Genomic DNA, 22,308 nt, shown 5'->3' with positions numbered 1-22,308 from the left:
TTTTCCAATACATTATAATGCATTCAGTCCCGCAAAACTGCAAATTTTTTAATGTAATCTTTGATGTACCCTTATTCAGAAGTGCTCTCTTAATGTTTCCAATAAAAATAGCCTGTAAAAGTGCAAGCCTAACGCTGAAGATCATATTTTCAGTTTCAGTGGTTACATTTTTCATTTCTGGAAGTTGTATTTCTTTTTCTTCAAATATCTGTACATTTTTTAATTAGTATAGTGCTTCTTGCTCATTTTTTCCAGCAGCTTATTTTTATAACATTTGAAATACATGATGTATCCAATTGGTCTTATACGTATACAGACCCATGGGGATCTGATTCTTGTATTTGTGCTGACTTTCCCTCATGGTGACTTGTTTCCCTTTTTCATAATCTGAGGGTAAAGCTCATGTCTGAATGGCTGGGTTTTATCTACAGGAATCTTTCAGTGTGCTATGAGTATGTCCCTCTAGAGGGAATTTGTCATTTGATTCTGACAGACGCTACAGAGCACTCTCATCCCAAAACTACATCAGGTTAATTTCACAGCTTGGGGTGTCCCGGCTCACACAGGTAGTACAAATTCAAACCTAAACCCGCATGAAGGCAGATCTAGGATTATGAATTCTCACAGAAGACATTGTTTCACCCTCCCTCAACTACGCCAAAGGTGAAACAGGTAAGGTCCCTTGTCGGCTCCTTTTGCGCTGCCCCTGCCCCCCCCCCAAAATGTTTGCTGGATCACCTGCTCCCTGAGGAGGTAGCCCCTCCCTGGAAGGGCTGACTTTATGCAGGAATCTCATTTCCAACTTCCCGCCTGGCAAGGGCCCAAGGTCTGGTCTCCTGGGCCTTCATAAACACCATGCTTTCAATCCTGGCTTAAAGTCTGACACTCCTTCAGTCTGATTTCTTTTTAGACATATCAAAGTATCTCTCAGGGCCTATATCTGTGCCCTCTCCAGTACTTAACTGAAGGCTGGGTATGCCTTTCTCTTGTCTCAGGAGCCCGGAGTTCCCAGAGCCCTCTAAGACAGAAGCTTTAAAAACTTTAAAATTTTGAAGCCTTTACTGGGAGGGGAAGCAGCCACAGCAAGGTTTTAATGACCTACACAGCTAATAATAATGAAGAAAAGTACGTTCCACTGTGAAGTCAGCAGTTTCTATTAAGGGGCATCTGAACTCTTCTAAAGAAGAGAGAACAAAGAAGAAAGAAATATTAGAACAGAGCCAAGTAGATGTGAAAGGAATCTACAAAGAATGCAGAGACATTCCTGTCTTTTCATTTTGCTTGGTTAGCCCTCATCTGTGGCACAGCAAAATAAAAGTGACACTTTCTCAGCGCATGCGCAAACACACACACGGTGTGGGCCTTTGTGAAAGCTGGAAATAAGTGCATCATTAGAGACTACAATTCCATTTTCTAATTTTTGTTAATGTTTATTTATTTTTGAGAGAGAGAGCATGTGAGGGGAAGGGGAAGAGAGAGAGAGGGAGACACAGGTTCCGAAGCAGGGTCCAATCTCTGAGCTGTCAGCACAGAGACCGACATGGGGCTCAAACTCATGGACTGTGGCATCATGACCTAAGCCGATGTCAGATGCTTTTTTTTTTTTTAAAGTTTATTTATTTTTGAGAGACAGAATGGAGACAGAACACGAGCAGGGGAAGGGCAGGAGAGAGCAAGAGACACAGAATCCTAAACAGGCTCCAGACTCTGAGCTGCCAGCACAAAGCCTGAGGAGGGGCTCAAACCCACAGACCATGAGATCATGACCTGAGCCAAAGTCGGAAGCTTAACCGACTGAGCCACCCAGGCGCCCCTACAATTCAGTTTTCTAAAGAAACCAGAGCACACGAAGCCCCTGATATCAGCACAGACCACAACCGTTTCTATGGCTGTCAAACCCTTCGCCCACACCATCCCCACAAAAGACCTCTGTTATTCACAGGTTGCTGACAGTCAACTTTCTGATAAGTAGTCTTTCCCACTTTCCTCCATCTACCATTCTTTCCTCTCAGAAAACATCCACTGACTAAATCAGTAACACACACACACTTTAATTTTTATCTGCAGGTCCAAAACTCCTTACTCAAAACTGTGGAGCCAGATGTGTTTTTTAGAATTCCAACTATTTCAGATTTTAGAAAATTAATTAGGTGACTCTACGGGGTTTGGGCCACAAATCCCTGTCACACACTACAGTTTCTGCAAGGACACTCACATATGATTCTCCAGACTCAGCTGGATGAATCAAGACCACCAACAGCCTCATGTCGGTTTGGGGAAGGATCTCCCCCCTCCCCAATGAATTAGGTGAAAACCCTCACTTTTTGGAGCTTTAGGAATTTTGGAATTATAAACAAGGGGTTGTGGACTCATATCAATGAGTTTTCTCTCAAAATCCTTCATGCTTAAATCCCCAGCCCAAAGCTCCTTGGGACTCAGTTGCAAAATCCATGTCCTGGTTATCAGAAGAGGAAGGAAAGAACAGTGACCAGGAGAGGAGCAAAGCATTGAGATGGGCAATGGCCAGTGAGAGCCTGGCCAGACCTGGGAGCCACGGCTTTGTAGGCATAAAGCCACAGAACATGTCATGAAATGGCCTCAAAAGGTCCCTAGCAAAGTCTCAGATTCAATAAGTCAAGTTGGGGCAAGGTGGATGATGGCAATCAATACAGTTGGATTCGAGTCTCAGATTTGTGACTAAGAGACATGCAGTGTGAGGCAAAGCTTCAGCCTCTTCCTGGACAATGTGACAGAGCCAGATATCTATACACATATTCCAGTATGGTATATACATCCATATGTATACATATGTATGTATACACATGTACATATACCATACAGATACGTGTACACATATACACACAATGTCCTGTATGTTTCTTACTGTGGGGCATGGTCTAAAAACTTACAAATTTGCTTGCTAAATAATTTCTTATGAATCTTTCAGAACAAATATCCTGTGGATGCTTTTCTCTGGTGTTACATAACCCAGGCACTCTGTGTTAAAGTCATCCCAGACTGAAAATCAAGAAGAGGTTTGCTAAACCCTTTGTTTGTCAAGAGATGCTGTACTGACTAGGACCTGACTTCTAGTTTTGTCTCTGCTGCTTACTCACTCTGACCTCCTGGGCACATACGTACAGCCTGGGCCTCAGTTTCCCCGCTTGTGAAATGCAGAGGTTGACCATCACAGATGCCCCCAGGAGCAACTCCTCATGTACAATGGGAGAAACAAGGGTCATGAGGATCCCAAGAGGTAATACTTAGGAATAGTGCCTCAGGCCCTTGATAAGTGGCATATAATTTCATTTGTAACATTAAATTATGATTACTTTCTACATCTGGTGTTTCCTGACACTTCTGAACCCAGCATTTATGATGCACGTCAGCTTCACCCTGTGATTGGAGCGAATGGCTCCTTTCAGGGGCCCTAGACCCTGGCCACTGCAGAGCCTGGGTCTGGAGACCATAACCACCACCCTTTTCCTGCCTCATCTTAGCCCTTGGAAGGCTCAGCTCATCCCCTCGATAAATTATGACCAGAACTCTGTGTTTGTTACCCAGCCTCCTGGGAGACGGGCAGTGGCATAGCAGAGGGATTACTCTGGGTAAATATTTCTCTAAACTTCATTCTTGCCACCATCAGGGTGAGGGGTGAGGGTGCCAGACTCCCGAACAACCCCCCCTTTCTAACCCAAGGGAGCCTGGGACACTATAGACTTCATTGTCTCCCAACACAGAGCAAAGGGCCCCACGAAGGGCGGGCTCCATCATGGGCACTGGCGGCTGAGGGTGGGCAAGGAGAATTCCTGAACCAGGCTCGCAAGGAGCTAGTGACTACCTTCCCTGGAACACAGTTATTGCATCAAGCGGGGTACTGTCTTTATAGCACTTAGTACTCGGGTCGGCGAGCCACCATATTACATCCCACCCCTCAGCCCATAGCAGGTATCCAACCCCACCTCCACAGGCACAGGAATCTCATTGCACCTTTCCCGACAGATGGAAGCTCACCTCCTGATGCAACTGTCCAGGCCCCAGGGAACTCAGTGAAAGGCTCCCCAAGGCACTTTCCTTTATGTGGCAGGCAAACAGGGGTGAGTCTACCCAATTCTCCCTAATGTACAGCTGAGAAAACAGGTTTATCTTTCCATGGGCCTAAAGCACTGGTCCTCAACGCTGTCTGCACATTAGAATCACCTGGGGAGCTTGTGACTTTCCCCAGTGGCCCTGCCACAGGTGCATGCTCTTCGGTGACCCAGGTATTTCCTTTGTTACCTTCCCCAGTGATTGCCCACTGTGCAGCCGGTGCTGCAGGCTGGTGCTCTGGCTTCTGGTCATCAATGTCCCCAGTGCTTCGGGGACACCTGGAGGGCCCCACCCTACAGGACCTGATTCACTGGCTCCGGAGTGCAGCCTGACAATTTCCATTTCTGATGCCTCTGGTCCAAGAGAAGAACTAGGGCTTCCCTGGGGGTCCAGGGAGAGAAGCAGAACTTTGAGACCCAGTGCGCAAGGCCCAAGTAATAGCCTCGGTTTTCTCAGCTGTGGGTTGGGAAGAATGACTCCTGGCTTAAGAAGCACTGGTCTAGAGCAGAGCTCCTCAGATTCCCGTACACACAACCTGGGCTATCTTGCCGGACTCCAGACCTGGGCTCAGCAGATCTGAGACCTATGCTCCGGGTCCTATGACTCTACCTGGAGCAGCGAGCCCAGACTCACATGCCTGATGCCCATGATCTTCTCATGCTTCTCACTTCGGGCAGGTATAAGCCCAGGCAACTTGCCCTTTCCCTAACAGAGCTTTGTCTTCCTGACACTTCCATTCTGACGTCCTTGCTCTGTGACGCTCTGGGATAAAGGGAATACGCCTCTCCTCCAGGAGACCTCCGTATGCTGTCCCTCCCTCCTACCCTCAACCTCTCTCCATACAGATCTAACAAACCCCATCCCCCTCATCTCTTCTTCCTCTGCCATGGCACACACGGCCCTCCACTGGTGGAGTGCTTGCTAGGAGCTCACCATGGGCCCTGTCCAGGACACAAGGACAGAGACATGGGAAGAAACAGCACTGTAACAGGGAGTGCCGAGGGCTCGAGAGAAGGGACGCTAAGAGCTAGAACCAGAGGACTGCAAGAAAGAAGGCCCGGCCCCCTGTCTTCAGGTCTCGATGTCTCAGGGTCAGCCCTCTGCCCTCTGAGGCACCGGACCCATTTTCCAGGTAGGAGAATCAGCCTAGAGGTGCTGCCAGAGGCAGACAAGAAGGAGAGGGTTAACAGTAATGACTTACGTTGTTTCAGAGTTACCATGAGCTTAACAGTGTGCTCTCAAGTGCTCTACAAGTCTGTCTCTTTACTCCTACCAAAACCCCAAGAGATGCTCAGTACCCTGGTGTCCCATTCTACAGATGAGGAGTGGAGAGAGATTAGAAATAACCTGCCTAGGGGCGCCTGGGTGGCTCAGTCGGTTAAGCATCCTACTTCAGCTCAGGTCATGATCTCATGGTTCGTGGGTTCAAGCCCCGCGTCAGGCTCTGTGCTGACAGCCAGCTCAGAGCCCGGAGCCTACTTTGGATTCTGTATCTCCCTCTCTCTGACCCTCCCCTGCTCATGCTGTGTGTGTGTCTCTCTCAGAAATAAATAAAACATTAAAAAAAAAAAAAAAGTAACCTGCCTAACAGGAAGTTAGAGAGCCAAAATTTAATTCCAGGTTGAAAAAGCTACACTCTTAACTGCCACATCTAAGGCTGGGAGGTGCCTTAGACTCAGCACTCTTCCAAGATCAAGGTTTCCTTGAAAGATGGTCATGCAAGAGCAAGTTGCCTCTGGAGCTATCTCCACACCATTCCATACAGTAATAAATAATAGTTTCATTTTACTCAAAATACTAGACTGTTCTAAATAATACATACATATATACACATAAATTACTTATATATGTTAATATGCAATTACATCGTGTAACAGAATATAGAATTGTAATACATAATATATCTATCAAATGAGTATTCATATATGCACATATATCTCTAGTCTTAGAACATCCTTATTAGGCAGATATTAAGTCCTCTATTTTACAAAAGAGAAAGTGAAGGAAGAGAGTTTATGCAGCTTCCCCAGGGGCTCACAGTTGTGAAAAGCCAGGATCTGAACTCTGACAGCTTTGTTCCCAAGTCGTCCTCTTGATGCCCCACTCCACTGCTCACACTGGCTTCCTCTGACTCAACTACAAATTCAGAGCACAGTTCAAGGCTTCTAGGTGCTTTTTGTGCCCACACCATGCCCAGCCCCACCACTGAATCCTTGGTAGGTGCCTTGTTAAATGCCTACTAATGACCAAACAGGTGCCTCCTGCCCTATTTATAGCTCCCAGCATGGCCAACTGGCTATAATTAGCACAGCCTCCCTCAGGACTACGGCTAAATTAAACCAGTGGGATTAGAAGCAATTGCCTCGAGCAGTACCTCCGGACACCTCCAGCAAAGAGCGCTGGTGGATCAGAGGAGTCCCAGCCAGTCGGCCTTTCTCTTGGATGGTGCCTTGATCCAAGGGTGTCCCAATGACCTCTAGTGGCCTGATCTCAATTCTGGGGACTGATTTCCCCTGGCATCCCCCAATGAAGTCAAAAGTAGATGAGCGATCCCTCTCTTTGAGGGTCAAGAAACCAGGATTCTGGTCCTGGCTCTGCCTCTGATCAGCCCAGAGGCCAAGAGACTCCACTTGTCTGGCTTTCAGTTTTGCCTCCCAAAACCAAGAGGCCAGAACAGGTCTATTTCTGAAGTCCCTTCCGGGCACTTGGCATAAGTCAAGTGGCCACTACTAGTGATGTCCTGGGGATGGGTAGATCCCAGGATGCTCTAGAGAAGGGCCTAGGGAAGATGCAGCCCACCCACAAGGAGGGCTCTGGCCTGAGAGCCTGCTGTGACTCGGCACGCCATGCTGGGGGCTGGGGAGGAGAGACGCACAGCATCTCACCATTTCCTCAAGGCTGGAGAGGGAATGAAAGAGAGAGTTTTACAAGAGAGCTCAGCCTTCCCTTCTGCTCCAGAGCTTCTGAGTGCCAGTGCTCTGCTCACTCAGGATGTAGACGTCACCTTCTCGGTGATCTCCCTGGTCTCCTTATCTAGACAACCCACCACTCCATCACACTACCTTTGGCAGAGCACTAATGAAGATGGGAAGCTCTTTCTCACTTACGTGTTAATGTATGCATTGTCTCCCCCACTGGAATGCTAGCCCCACAGGGACAGAGCCCAAGCCGGTCTTCCCCACCTCTAGAGTACGTGGTATACACTGGCCACTACATCCACAGCTGCAGACTGCGTGAGCCTTTTCCACCCCAGGCCCTGCTTTCCCTGTGCGGAGCACCTGGCTCCCATGTTTTTGGAGCCTCTGGGCTTCTCCCTATCTTTCCTCTCCAAACAGTGAGTCTCCAAGCAGGGAGCCACTAAACCAAAGGGGCAGGGGCTCTTGGACAAGATGATTTCTACAGTGATGAATCAGTGACCTCTAGCCCAGGAAGGAGAAATGATGGAGAAAAGAGAAGGAGCAAAGCACAGAGGTGAAAATGGCCCATGAAACAGCTGAAAGTTCCCATAAGCATAAAGGGCAACAGAAGCAAGGTGGGGTGAGGAGGCAGCAGGTGGCAGTGACCAAAGTCTAGATGCCATGCCAAAAAGCATGAATTTTATCTTTTTTTAATGTCTGTTTATTTTTCAGAGAGAGAGAGAGAGACAGAGACAGAGACAGAGTGTGAGCGAGGGAGGGGCAGACAGAGAGGGAGACACCGAATCTGAAGCAGAATCTGAGCTGTCAGCACAGAGCCCAATGCGGAGCTCGAACTCATGGACCACAAGATCACGACCGGAGCCAAAGTTGGACACTCAACCGACTAAGCCATCCAGGCACCCCAAGCATGAATTTTATCCTACAGCAAACTTTCCTGTAATGATCTGTACAACTGCTCAACTCCCATTATTACATAAAAGCAGCCAAAGAAGATATGTAAATGAATGCATGTGGCTATGTTCTAATAAAACTTTATTTATAGATGTTGAAATGTGAATTTCTCATAATTTTCATGTGTCAAAAAATAATATTCTTCTTTTGTTCATTTCCAACCACTTAAAGACATAGAAACCATCCTCAGCTCATGGGCCATCCAGATAGAGGTGGCCAGTCATGGCAGGAGGGGGGGTTGAAAAGTTTTAGTTAAGTGAAAGACAAGGTCCAAATGACATTCTCAATGTCCAGGTGACGACATACTCAACCTCTCGCCTAGTTTGTGGAGAATGGACTAGTTGGGGTGTTTTTCCAAAGTCAAAGAGACCCTTCAGGAGGCCCCTGGTATGGGTCAGGTGAAAGATACAAGAACCTAGCAGAGGACATGAGACATAAAGTCTCCTCCTACACAGTAGTTTTCATACTCACCCACTGGGACAATGAGGCAGGTGTCTTAGGGTCTTTCTCACCAAAATTGTAATCCACTGCCTTCTATGAATGGCAGTTCAATGTAAAGAAGCATGCTGAGTTTGCAACTGGATAATAGCCCTTCATCCTAGCAAAGTGACTCTACACTAATCACTTTACCTCCTCATGTATACCTAGCTAAACTTTCCATAAAACGCTGCTAAAAAAAAAAAAAAAAAACGAAACCTTGATGTCTATAATAATGTTACTGTGCATACATAAGAAAATGCCCCTTAGGGGCACCTGGCTGGCTCGGCCAATAGAGTGTGTGACTCTTGATCTCGGGATCATGAGTTGAAGTTAAAGCCCCACGATGGGCATAGAGGTTACTTTAAAAATATTTTTTTTAGTCTAAAAAACAGAGTATGTCTTTGTTTTTCAGAGAGGCACAGGAAAATCTTTGGGACGAAATCTGTGATGTCAGTGAATGACTTTTCTCAGCAAATAAAAATGAATGCAGGAAAACAGCATCCATTTCTCCTGCCGTCCTCTGGCCCATGGCGTGGGGATTCCAGGGCACAGCCTACTCCCATCATCTTAAAATCCTTAATAACTTTTGAAAAAGGGACCTCGAATCTTCACTTGGCACTGGCCCCTGCAAGTTAGGTAGCCAGTCCTGCTGCAAGTGGCCTGGATCACATGGCTCACTAGTAAGCCCAGGCCAAGGCTCCAGCATCGGCCTGCCTAACCACAACACGGTCAGAAATTACATTCATAAAGTGCCTCCTTGATTCCAGGCTCTTAAAAGGCAAAGCCCGGCCAGACACCAGGATTTGTTTGACACCCAAGTTTGGACTTTTAATCCAGGCAGGACAAAGTTTCAGTGGCCTGGGCCAATCAGCCCGAGCACAATTCTCCATGGCCTACCACCCTCTCCCTCCTTGGGGAACACATGGCCATCTCCACTTACTCCACAGCAGCCATGGGCTGGTGATGGAGGCTGCACGGAGGCTGGCCCCAGAAGGGCCACCTTGCTTTACCTGGCCCAGCCCTGCTGTCTGGCTCTGACTACAGATGCACATGCCCCTTGACAGTCAAAGAGGACGTCAAGGGGTAGGAGAGAGTCAGGACAGAGGCAGTTTTACAAGTGGTTATCAGTTTCCCATAACTAAACAAGAAGGCCTGCTGTAAGAAAGAAAGTATAACCTCTCTTAAAAATTCAGCAAAGTAGGGGGGCACCCAGGTGGCTCAGGCTATTAAGCATCCAACTTCGGCTCAGGCCATGATCTCACGGTTCGTGGGTTCAAACCCCATGTCAGGCTCTGTGCTGACAGCTCAGAGCCTGGAGCCTGCTTGAGATTCTGTGTCTCCTTCTCTCTCTCTGCTCCTCCTCCTCCTCTCTCTCTCTCTCTCTCTCTCTCTCCCTCTCTCTCTCTCTCTCAAAAATATATAAACATTAAAAGATTTTAAAAATTCAACAAAGTAGGATACGTGCCTGTGGGATAGAGCTTTGAGGTTCCACTTCTCAAACTTTCCAAGGGTTGATTGAGAAGGATGGCGATTTCTCCAGCAAGATCAGAAGCATGTCAGCCCAGCCTCAGTGGGGAAAAAGCTGAGTTCAGATGCCATCACGGACACCGAGCCCAGCTCGGAGCTAGTGGGCCAGAGGTTGAACCCTGGCTGACACTCACTGGCTGACTGGCCCTGGCGCATCACTTAACCTCCTTGTACCTCAACTTCCTCCTCTATAAAACAGAAATAACAATGGGTTATTGCCACATAAGGCTGACATGGGGCACACAGGCGTTAATATACGTGGAATAAGACCTTAACAATTGCTAGCGATTCATATTAATAACATCATCTTCCAGCTGGAATTTAAGACCCCAAAGAAATGCTCACTCATCAGGAAGCAGCCTCTGCTTTCCCATACCCTACATCTCTCCCCTCCAGAATCTCTAAGACGAGCAAGCGTATTGCCCTCTCTTGACCAACTGCAAGGAAGTGCCCAGCAGCTCCCACAGCCATGCCCCTCTGGGGGCCTTCCTGACCTGAGCAGTTGAGGCCTTGGCAGACACCCAGGTGTTTGGTTCCATATTAGCTTCCAGATGAAACTTTCAGCCGACTTTATTTAAGAGATATGTGCCTGCTTAGCTATGGGCATGGACCCAAAGCATAGGGCAAGCAGCCAGCAAGGGAGGCCCTACCTCCTGTGTGATTTGTCTGTACCCATAACCAGCCACCGGCCCCATCTGCCAATTCGCAGGGCAAAGCTGACTCCAGCAAGGTGGGACAATTCCAGCATCTCCATCCCCTCCTGCTCCAGTCAGCAGCACTGTGGGCCTTCAACCTTCTTTTGGCTACAAATATTGCTCACACGTCCAGGATTGTCATGGCTATTGCACACCCCTGTGCCAAACTCACAAGCAGGGCACTCTCGCTGACCTCTGACCGCTCAGAGCCTGGCCCTCAGGGTTCTGCCCACTCCTCCTTGGTCCTGACCCTTTGCCTCTGCTCCCTGGACTCCCAGGTTGGGCTTCTTCCTGGTGAGACCCATCCGGGACCTGACCACAGCTCATTCCACTCTGAGCAACTGAAGATCATCAGACATCAGGTCAATGTATCACTGGCCCAGTTTCACAGAAAGATGGATGGGGAAACAAATGGCTACTGGAATCCAGGCCCCGGCAAACACAGGCCCGACAGCCTGGGTGGGGATCCTTTCTCACACAGGGGCACCAATTCACGAGATGATAGGTCCGGGGACTAGTCTAACACCTGGGAGAGTCTAATCGCAAGAAGAAATGATTATAAAACATTTAGCCTTTGGAGCCTATGCTGCTATATAGTTTTCTGAGATCTGACATCTGAGTAACACGATAATCAGCTTCATAACAAAAAGTCCATCCTTGAGGAAAACTCGTCCGTCCTTCTTTGATTAGTGACCTAACTTTCCACACAGGGAGAGCAGGATCAAAGTCTGTCCTGGATTGGGGAAACACCCTTGGTTTTATGGCAGAAGAAAGAAGATGGGGTGCTGATTCCTGATGGCTTCGGGACTTTCCCTGAGACATCCCATCCTTGTCACCCACCTTCCACACTCAGCCTCAGTGCTAGCTCAGGAGGAAAGACCGACATGTCCAGCCCCATTTCCTAAAGGCCTGGTCTCCAGCCCCAAGCCCTGATCATGCCCAAGCAGGAGACGCTAAGGAGGTATCGCCCCACATTCACTTAAAAGGAATTTTCCATTTCTGAAAAGTAAAATCTCATTCATAAATGACACAATTTCAGGGGTCTGAGGAGGGGGAAGGGTAACTACCCTCTGTCTCTGTCACACGTCATGCCTTATCATACCTCATCAAGGACCTGATATGGTGACGATCTGCTGAATCCTTCAGTTGCTTGGCCCAGTTACCAAAACTTAGAGAGCAGGACTTGGGTACCCTGCCAGTCAGCACCTCAGGGTCCAAGAAACTCTTTCGGGCCACGGTGCTGGCTCTTTGCTAAGCCCTCACCCGCTTGGGTCAGGCCTTGGTCTTACCACCCACCCAGTCTTCCCTGGCAACAGGCACCCACAGCCCAACATACAGATAAGAGCATTAGCCTGTGGACAACCCTCATCTGTCTGCTAGCCGCAGACCGTGGTACAATAAAGTTGATCCATACGTGCTTTTAACCAAGGAAATACTCTCTGGAATCCAGGCCATGGGTCGTTCAGTCCCATGCTCTGTCTCTGGTACAGACACCAAACAGTGAGCTGGGGGAGAGCAAGGTCCAACCCAATCCTTCAGACCCTGAGAAGTCCCGCAGAGGAGCCGGCACTCACCCCTACCCACGGCCTGCAGCCCACCTCCCAGGTCACCTCCAGCTTCCTAGACGCACCCCACACTCCTGCCCAAGGGACACCGGACTCTCCAGCACCACCCCCGCCACTCACCCACTGCAGCACTTTGTTCGTGCTCTTCTCTCACCCTGAAGTGCCCTCCCTCGCCTTCTCTAAACTGTCCATGAAAACCCAGAAGATGTGATTGCTCCACCTTAAAGCGCCCACAAATCTCAGATGCTCGGCACACCCTTGCTGAGCTCAGACCACACACCAACACTTTGCTGATGACCGGGAGCAGGGGTGAGATGCACCCCTGCCCACAACCTGCACACACTCAGCGAGGGGAGGAGAGAAATGGCTCACTCCCGCACAGGGTGACAAGTGACAGTGTGTGGTGCCACAGCCGAAAGCACGAGCTCCAGGGTCCAACCGGCAGTGCGAGTCTCCGCTTCATGACACACTAACTGCGTGAGCTTAAGGCAAGTCCCTTAACGACATTCATCTCGGTTTCCTCTTCCATAATTTGAAAATGATGATGATTCTTACATCATCGAGTTGTGCTCAAGACTAAATGAATTACTGCAATTGAAGATGCTTATTACACTCAACAATTCCTGTCAGGAGTGAAGATAAGTGCAAGGAATATTGCTTGGTTTTGTACCAAGGCCTTACCTGATTCCCTCTACCAGATGGGAGCTCCATCCACAGAGAAGGCTCTGAAAAAGGTGCATTAACCTGCTAGTAATGAGCTCTGTACCTTCTTACCTTTCTCTGTTCCCTTTATCTTCCATCTCTGTTGGTTTATAAAATATACAGTCTTCAAGGATGAGCTGGGATGCCACCTCCNTAAAACGCTGCTAAAAAAAAAAAAAAAAAAAAAAAACGAAACCTTGATGTCTATAATAATGTTACTGTGCATACATAAGAAAATGCCCCTTAGGGGCACCTGGCTGGCTCGGCCAATAGAGTGTGTGACTCTTGATCTCGGGATCATGAGTTGAAGTTAAAGCCCCACGATGGGCATAGAGGTTACTTTAAAAATATTTTTTTTAGTCTAAAAAACAGAGTATGTCTTTGTTTTTCAGAGAGGCACAGGAAAATCTTTGGGACGAAATCTGTGATGTCAGTGAATGACTTTTCTCAGCAAATAAAAATGAATGCAGGAAAACAGCATCCATTTCTCCTGCCGTCCTCTGGCCCATGGCGTGGGGATTCCAGGGCACAGCCTACTCCCATCATCTTAAAATCCTTAATAACTTTTGAAAAAGGGACCTCGAATCTTCACTTGGCACTGGCCCCTGCAAGTTAGGTAGCCAGTCCTGCTGCAAGTGGCCTGGATCACATGGCTCACTAGTAAGCCCAGGCCAAGGCTCCAGCATCGGCCTGCCTAACCACAACACGGTCAGAAATTACATTCATAAAGTGCCTCCTTGATTCCAGGCTCTTAAAAGGCAAAGCCCGGCCAGACACCAGGATTTGTTTGACACCCAAGTTTGGACTTTTAATCCAGGCAGGACAAAGTTTCAGTGGCCTGGGCCAATCAGCCCGAGCACAATTCTCCATGGCCTACCACCCTCTCCCTCCTTGGGGAACACATGGCCATCTCCACTTACTCCACAGCAGCCATGGGCTGGTGATGGAGGCTGCACGGAGGCTGGCCCCAGAAGGGCCACCTTGCTTTACCTGGCCCAGCCCTGCTGTCTGGCTCTGACTACAGATGCACATGCCCCTTGACAGTCAAAGAGGACGTCAAGGGGTAGGAGAGAGTCAGGACAGAGGCAGTTTTACAAGTGGTTATCAGTTTCCCATAACTAAACAAGAAGGCCTGCTGTAAGAAAGAAAGTATAACCTCTCTTAAAAATTCAGCAAAGTAGGGGGGCACCCAGGTGGCTCAGGCTATTAAGCATCCAACTTCGGCTCAGGCCATGATCTCACGGTTCGTGGGTTCAAACCCCATGTCAGGCTCTGTGCTGACAGCTCAGAGCCTGGAGCCTGCTTGAGATTCTGTGTCTCCTTCTCTCTCTCTGCTCCTCCTCCTCCTCTCTCTCTCTCTCTCTCTCTCTCTCCCTCTCTCTCTCTCTCTCAAAAATATATAAACATTAAAAGATTTTAAAAATTCAACAAAGTAGGATACGTGCCTGTGGGATAGAGCTTTGAGGTTCCACTTCTCAAACTTTCCAAGGGTTGATTGAGAAGGATGGCGATTTCTCCAGCAAGATCAGAAGCATGTCAGCCCAGCCTCAGTGGGGAAAAAGCTGAGTTCAGATGCCATCACGGACACCGAGCCCAGCTCGGAGCTAGTGGGCCAGAGGTTGAACCCTGGCTGACACTCACTGGCTGACTGGCCCTGGCGCATCACTTAACCTCCTTGTACCTCAACTTCCTCCTCTATAAAACAGAAATAACAATGGGTTATTGCCACATAAGGCTGACATGGGGCACACAGGCGTTAATATACGTGGAATAAGACCTTAACAATTGCTAGCGATTCATATTAATAACATCATCTTCCAGCTGGAATTTAAGACCCCAAAGAAATGCTCACTCATCAGGAAGCAGCCTCTGCTTTCCCATACCCTACATCTCTCCCCTCCAGAATCTCTAAGACGAGCAAGCGTATTGCCCTCTCTTGACCAACTGCAAGGAAGTGCCCAGCAGCTCCCACAGCCATGCCCCTCTGGGGGCCTTCCTGACCTGAGCAGTTGAGGCCTTGGCAGACACCCAGGTGTTTGGTTCCATATTAGCTTCCAGATGAAACTTTCAGCCGACTTTATTTAAGAGATATGTGCCTGCTTAGCTATGGGCATGGACCCAAAGCATAGGGCAAGCAGCCAGCAAGGGAGGCCCTACCTCCTGTGTGATTTGTCTGTACCCATAACCAGCCACCGGCCCCATCTGCCAATTCGCAGGGCAAAGCTGACTCCAGCAAGGTGGGACAATTCCAGCATCTCCATCCCCTCCTGCTCCAGTCAGCAGCACTGTGGGCCTTCAACCTTCTTTTGGCTACAAATATTGCTCACACGTCCAGGATTGTCATGGCTATTGCACACCCCTGTGCCAAACTCACAAGCAGGGCACTCTCGCTGACCTCTGACCGCTCAGAGCCTGGCCCTCAGGGTTCTGCCCACTCCTCCTTGGTCCTGACCCTTTGCCTCTGCTCCCTGGACTCCCAGGTTGGGCTTCTTCCTGGTGAGACCCATCCGGGACCTGACCACAGCTCATTCCACTCTGAGCAACTGAAGATCATCAGACATCAGGTCAATGTATCACTGGCCCAGTTTCACAGAAAGATGGATGGGGAAACAAATGGCTACTGGAATCCAGGCCCCGGCAAACACAGGCCCGACAGCCTGGGTGGGGATCCTTTCTCACACAGGGGCACCAATTCACGAGATGATAGGTCCGGGGACTAGTCTAACACCTGGGAGAGTCTAATCGCAAGAAGAAATGATTATAAAACATTTAGCCTTTGGAGCCTATGCTGCTATATAGTTTTCTGAGATCTGACATCTGAGTAACACGATAATCAGCTTCATAACAAAAAGTCCATCCTTGAGGAAAACTCGTCCGTCCTTCTTTGATTAGTGACCTAACTTTCCACACAGGGAGAGCAGGATCAAAGTCTGTCCTGGATTGGGGAAACACCCTTGGTTTTATGGCAGAAGAAAGAAGATGGGGTGCTGATTCCTGATGGCTTCGGGACTTTCCCTGAGACATCCCATCCTTGTCACCCACCTTCCACACTCAGCCTCAGTGCTAGCTCAGGAGGAAAGACCGACATGTCCAGCCCCATTTCCTAAAGGCCTGGTCTCCAGCCCCAAGCCCTGATCATGCCCAAGCAGGAGACGCTAAGGAGGTATCGCCCCACATTCACTTAAAAGGAATTTTCCATTTCTGAAAAGTAAAATCTCATTCATAAATGACACAATTTCAGGGGTCTGAGGAGGGGGAAGGGTAACTACCCTCTGTCTCTGTCACACGTCATGCCTTATCATACCTCATCAAGGACCTGATATGGTGACGATCTGCTGAATCCTTCAGTTGCTTGGCCCAGTTACCAAAACTTAGAGAGCAGGACTTGGGTACCCTGCCAGTCAGCACCTCAGGGTCCAAGAAACTCTTTCGGGCCACGGTGCTGGCTCTTTGCTAAGCCCTCACCCGCTTGGGTCAGGCCTTGGTCTTACCACCCACCCAGTCTTCCCTGGCAACAGGCACCCACAGCCCAACATACAGATAAGAGCATTAGCCTGTGGACAACCCTCATCTGTCTGCTAGCCGCAGACCGTGGTACAATAAAGTTGATCCATACGTGCTTTTAACCAAGGAAATACTCTCTGGAATCCAGGCCATGGGTCGTTCAGTCCCATGCTCTGTCTCTGGTACAGACACCAAACAGTGAGCTGGGGGAGAGCAAGGTCCAACCCAATCCTTCAGACCCTGAGAAGTCCCGCAGAGGAGCCGGCACTCACCCCTACCCACGGCCTGCAGCCCACCTCCCAGGTCACCTCCAGCTTCCTAGACGCACCCCACACTCCTGCCCAAGGGACACCGGACTCTCCAGCACCACCCCCGCCACTCACCCACTGCAGCACTTTGTTCGTGCTCTTCTCTCACCCTGAAGTGCCCTCCCTCGCCTTCTCTAAACTGTCCATGAAAACCCAGAAGATGTGATTGCTCCACCTTAAAGCGCCCACAAATCTCAGATGCTCGGCACACCCTTGCTGAGCTCAGACCACACACCAACACTTTGCTGATGACCGGGAGCAGGGGTGAGATGCACCCCTGCCCACAACCTGCACACACTCAGCGAGGGGAGGAGAGAAATGGCTCACTCCCGCACAGGGTGACAAGTGACAGTGTGTGGTGCCACAGCCGAAAGCACGAGCTCCAGGGTCCAACCGGCAGTGCGAGTCTCCGCTTCATGACACACTAACTGCGTGAGCTTAAGGCAAGTCCCTTAACGACATTCATCTCGGTTTCCTCTTCCATAATTTGAAAATGATGATGATTCTTACATCATCGAGTTGTGCTCAAGACTAAATGAATTACTGCAATTGAAGATGCTTATTACACTCAACAATTCCTGTCAGGAGTGAAGATAAGTGCAAGGAATATTGCTTGGTTTTGTACCAAGGCCTTACCTGATTCCCTCTACCAGATGGGAGCTCCATCCACAGAGAAGGCTCTGAAAAAGGTGCATTAACCTGCTAGTAATGAGCTCTGTACCTTCTTACCTTTCTCTGTTCCCTTTATCTTCCATCTCTGTTGGTTTATAAAATATACAGTCTTCAAGGATGAGCTGGGATGCCACCTCCTTCAGCAGGCTTACATGCTTTGTGGATCCCCAGGTGAACAGCTTCCCTGCCCTGTCTTGGGATTTCCTGGGCAATCAGGAATGCAGGCCTTCACCACCTTTAGCTACAGCCTTCTGAGCAGGGCCGCTGTGTGCTCCCACCTGTCTGCAGGCTCCATAAGGATAGGACTTAGCTCACTCGCACTTTCACTCTCCAGCGCCAAGCCTCTAGTGACAGAATGATTACAGCAGCGCTATTTCTGTGCTGGGGCACGCCAGAATTCCCTTCTGAAGCCTCTCTCTCAGAAGCATTTAGGCCAGAATGGCCTTCCAGAACCTCATATTTATCAGAAATAGAAGTCAATTTGACCAACCACACTTCATATCACAATGAAATTGGATGTCCAAACCAAACATTGTATTTACCAACATACACGTTCTATCCCCTCTATGTAATAAAGGGTCCCAATTTTTATCCAACGTTGTATGTAACACTCTCCACTTCAGAAGCTGAAACCAGTCGGTTTCACAGTCATCACTAGAGAGATGATGCCAGATCTCTCTTCATTTGTAATCGAGGACTGCGTGATCCCTCTACTGAGTTCATCCCACCCATGCTCTTGACCCTGGGGACAATGGAGGAAAAGTGATTCTAGCAGGTAGACACCGACTGCACTGTCTCATGTCTGACGGCCTCTCTTTGTGCTCCATATGAGACACACTCTGGACCCTGTGCAGGCCACCCTCTGCCATCCACATTCATGGTCAGCAAGTCCAGTTTGGGGTAGGTAACAGTTTTTGCTCCATTACATGAACAGAGGTGTAGTCATCAATTACATGATTAGAACGCTCACAGTAGATAGTAAATGTCATTGTTTATTAAAAACTAATAATCCATTCAATTTTTACATTATGGAAGAAGCCTCCAATATAATTAATTACAATAATTAAGCCTAATATTAATTAATTAGTGAAATCACAAGGGAGGAGAAGAGTAAGTTCTAGAACCTACTTTCTTCCCCCATATATAATGTGCTGCTGATGAAACAAGAAGAGAAAAACGTTTTCATTCTTCAAATAGCTTATATGGCTATAAATTTCTAAGGAAATACACAGAATTCTCTTAAATGAGCCCTGACTACTAACTTACCTCTGTTTTTATTTTATCTCTTTTTGTTGTTATTTTATCTCTTTCCATTACAGACTAAGAATTTTCTACTCCAGTTAGAGAGTGCCCTGACCAGAACCCAGGCTGACAACCTTGATGAGTGGTCTATGCACCACTCTTTCCCCAACTAAGCAAATGCATCAATTCGATGATGGCATCGTCATGTTCTAAATAACCTTGCACAATGGTTCTAAACAAAGCTCTGCGTGAAATTATTTCTTCTGAAAGACAATCTTCCCGCCACCTAACAGGATAAGAGTCGTGAGGCCCGAGCTCAGTGTCCGCTTGGAGACACCACCGTGGTGGGACCATCACACCCTGAAGAAGGCCAGGAGCCCCTTCCGAGGCCGCAGAGTACAGGCTTGTGTAAACAGGCCATATAACTCGCGAGGCAGAGATGAACACCTGCACTTCTCTCTGAGCATGTTAAATGGGAACGCAAGACTCATTATACAAGCTAAACCTCTTCTACGTTCTCAAGTATCCAAATAAACTTCTCCCCGGCAGCAGGCACTTCTTACAGCTTTGCATTATTGGGATAAACCAAAGGCGAAGGAAAAAGGAGCCTTTTTGCATGAGCTCAGGGAGATCAGAGTAAAGAAAAAAGCTCTGGAGAAGCACAGGAAATCTGCGTGGTTCGCGTATCTGGGGGGGAGGGGGGGGAGGGGTAGTGACTTTCTGTGTCCAGAGCTCCGAGGACGTCTTTAGCAGAATCGGTCAAAGGCACACATTGGACTTGCTCCCAATAATAATCCCTTGCCTCACAGATCCTGTTTTGCTTTCCCAGGAACCTTCATATCTTGTACCGATCAATGAGCAAACATTTACCGAGCGCTTACCGGATGCAGGCGTGATGCAAGAGATAATCTCACCCACAAAGCATCTCACGACTTAATCTTCATCTATATGTGTGCTACTATGAAAAAAATGATCCGCCCTCAAGATGTTTCCAGTTTATTGGAAGAGATAAGAAAGAGTCTCATAAAACGCTAAATACTACTGCAAAGCACCCTGTTTTTACTTAATGTTCCTCAAACTTTGGTCAAAATCATAACCCCATGATAGCTTGGTAAAAACCAGAGACCTGGCCCCATCCTTGGAGATTCTACTTCCACAGGTCTGGAGTCTAGGCTTTTGGTTTTTTTAACAAGCATCCATGGATATGAACAAATAACAACCAAAAACACTACCCTGAGTGGCAAGTGAGACAGCCGCTCATGTTGGCCAAGGTCCAAAGACTCCAGCAAGGTCAGGCATGAGGGGACCCGCAAGGACAGACATTAGAGAAGCAGCAAGAGTAAAGATCAGGGTAGGACGCAGGGTCCCGGGCAATATGCAGGAGACACCAAGCAGAAGATTCTGGATATAATAACAGGTTGCACTGGAGAAGTGAAAGACAGACAGGTAGGTTGGGGCCAAAATCAGAAGGATTGTGAATGACAGGCCAAGTGCATACCACAGACTGTCTGCAAAAGGGAGACACGGACAGTGGTGAGACTCAGGAAGAGAAATCCAGTGCTAAGCTGGTTTGGAACAATCAGGAGCACCAGAATCTAGGCCTGAGGTTCTAGTAAGATATTTCAATATCCTGTTCTAACCTCACCATATACTGATGGACTCAGCAAGGCAGACAATACTATCATCTTTCTCTAGAAAAAAACTGTGGCATGGAGAAGTCCAACAGAGGGGATGAAAGCTAGGGAAACTAGGACACCCAGATGGTGCTCCGGACCCACACACTTAATCTCTTACAAAGCAGCCTATTGTACTTCGAGCCTGGTCAACATATATTCATGAAGCACTTACTATAAGCAAGACATGGAAGATGCAGAGATAAAGGAAATTCCATTCCTGCCCTCAAAGAATTCACCTTCTATCATCGCAGCTGGCAAACTTTTTCTGTAAAGGACCAGATGGTCAACATTTTAGGTCTTGTAGGCCATTCAGTCTCTGTAGCAACTGCTCACCTCTACCACGGTAGTGCAAAAGCAGCCACAGCCAATAGACAAACAAATAGGCACAGCAGTGTTCCAATAAAATTTTATTTACAAAAACAGGCAGTGGGCCAGGCTGGCCGTGCAGCTGTAATTTGTTGATTCTTTATCTAGTGGGTCAAACAAACCCGTACATGACTACTTATAAAACAAGAGAGGCGTGTTACAGATAGAACTTTGGAACACAAAGGAAAGAGAGAGCAATTTGGTGTGGCCTGGGATAGTTGAGGAGGTGACATCTGAGTAGAGCAAGTCACTTAGCCTTTGAAGGTCTCAGTTAAAATAAAGGTGTTGAACAAGAAGCTCACGGATGTCCCTCTCGTTCTAACATTGTGTGATTTGGATGATACGCTGCCTTCCTGCCCGGCGTCTTCCAACTGCACAAACAATACATGGCTTCTCTCACGCTTGCTAATCCCTCCCCATTCTCCTCTCATGCCACTTATTGAATCCCGCTTAAAGGAAACTTCTAAATGAATCTGGAAGTTTAAACACATACGCACGTGTGTAAATATTCCTACCACTGTTGTGTGTTCAGTCCAAACATAATTCAATTACCTATCTCTCGAAAGATCTCATCCCTCCATCAGAGAATGTCTCTGTCCTACAAGGAACCCATCTGGTCCACAGCAGATACTCTAGTGAGACTCAAATGTTCTACTTGACCAAGTGCTGCCCTCCAGAAGGACATGGAGCTGGGAAGAAAGCAAGGGTGGCCACATACCTCATCTGCCCCCACTGAGCTGGTGCCAGACAGGAAAACAGAAATAGAGCCACGGAGCCCAACAGCAACACCTGAAACGGAGCCAGCGGGCAGAGAGCAAGGCCCAGGCAAATAAACACATTCAGGCAGCCTGTGCAATACAGACACATCCAGGCTTCGGAGTGACTTCATCCAAGCCAGCCAAGGTCAACTCCTGTCAAAGGCTTAGTCAGCCTCCTCTTCTGGGGGCTCAGACTCCCCTGGCCAGAACGGCTCATACTACCAAGAGGACTGAACAAGTCCACAGTGAGGCCAGAGGCCAACATGGCAAAGGCAGGCAAAAGGCAACCCACAGGTTACATATAGCAGCAGCCAGGAGCTGTATGAGCAAGCCCCACCCCCACCTGTGTAAACCCTGTCCCACTCAGGCCTGTCCTTTTCCTCCATGAAGCCTTCCTGGCCTTTGCTAATTGGTGGTAGCCCATTTGTCCTCCAAACATCTAGAGAAGTAGTTCTCAAAGTGGGGTTGCTGTGCCAGCAGCTGCAGCAACATCTGGGAATTCTTGGGTCCTACCCCAGACCAAGAGAATCAGAAACCCTCCCGGTGAGACCCAGCAATCTGTGCTTTAACCAGGTCCACTGGGTGATTATGCTATAGACTGGAGTTTGGAAACCACTAATGTAGAGGCCAGATGCTAGACTAACTGACTGTCTGTAGCCTGGCCTCTGGCTCTTGCCACCCATTTCCCTGGACTCTGGGTCTACAAGGAAAACAAACCCACTGCAGAGCCTGGATCCCAGGTACCTGGCACAGAGCTCCACAGCAAGTACATGCTCAGCTCATACTGGAATGTGGAATTTCATGAGTTTGAGCTCATATACCACCATCGGGTACATTATCATGCAATCTGAATGT

At 48.3% G+C, this 22,308-nt stretch overlaps 1 protein-coding gene across 1 annotated transcript in view; it reads right to left on the bottom strand.

Moving 5' to 3' along the window:
* Window positions 1–22,308, bottom strand: part of LOC120237306 (calcium-activated potassium channel subunit alpha-1) — a 549,540-nt gene that overhangs the window by 483,483 nt on the left and 43,749 nt on the right. The gene's annotated exons all lie outside the window — the stretch shown is intronic.

Source organism: Hyaena hyaena, unplaced genomic scaffold, assembly GCF_003009895.1.
Source record: "Hyaena hyaena isolate Hyena2069 unplaced genomic scaffold, ASM300989v1 scaffold_176, whole genome shotgun sequence".
NCBI lineage: Eukaryota > Metazoa > Chordata > Mammalia > Carnivora > Hyaenidae > Hyaena > Hyaena hyaena.
Note: the sequence above shows the minus strand (reverse complement) of the source record. Positions and strands in the feature narration are given on the sequence as shown.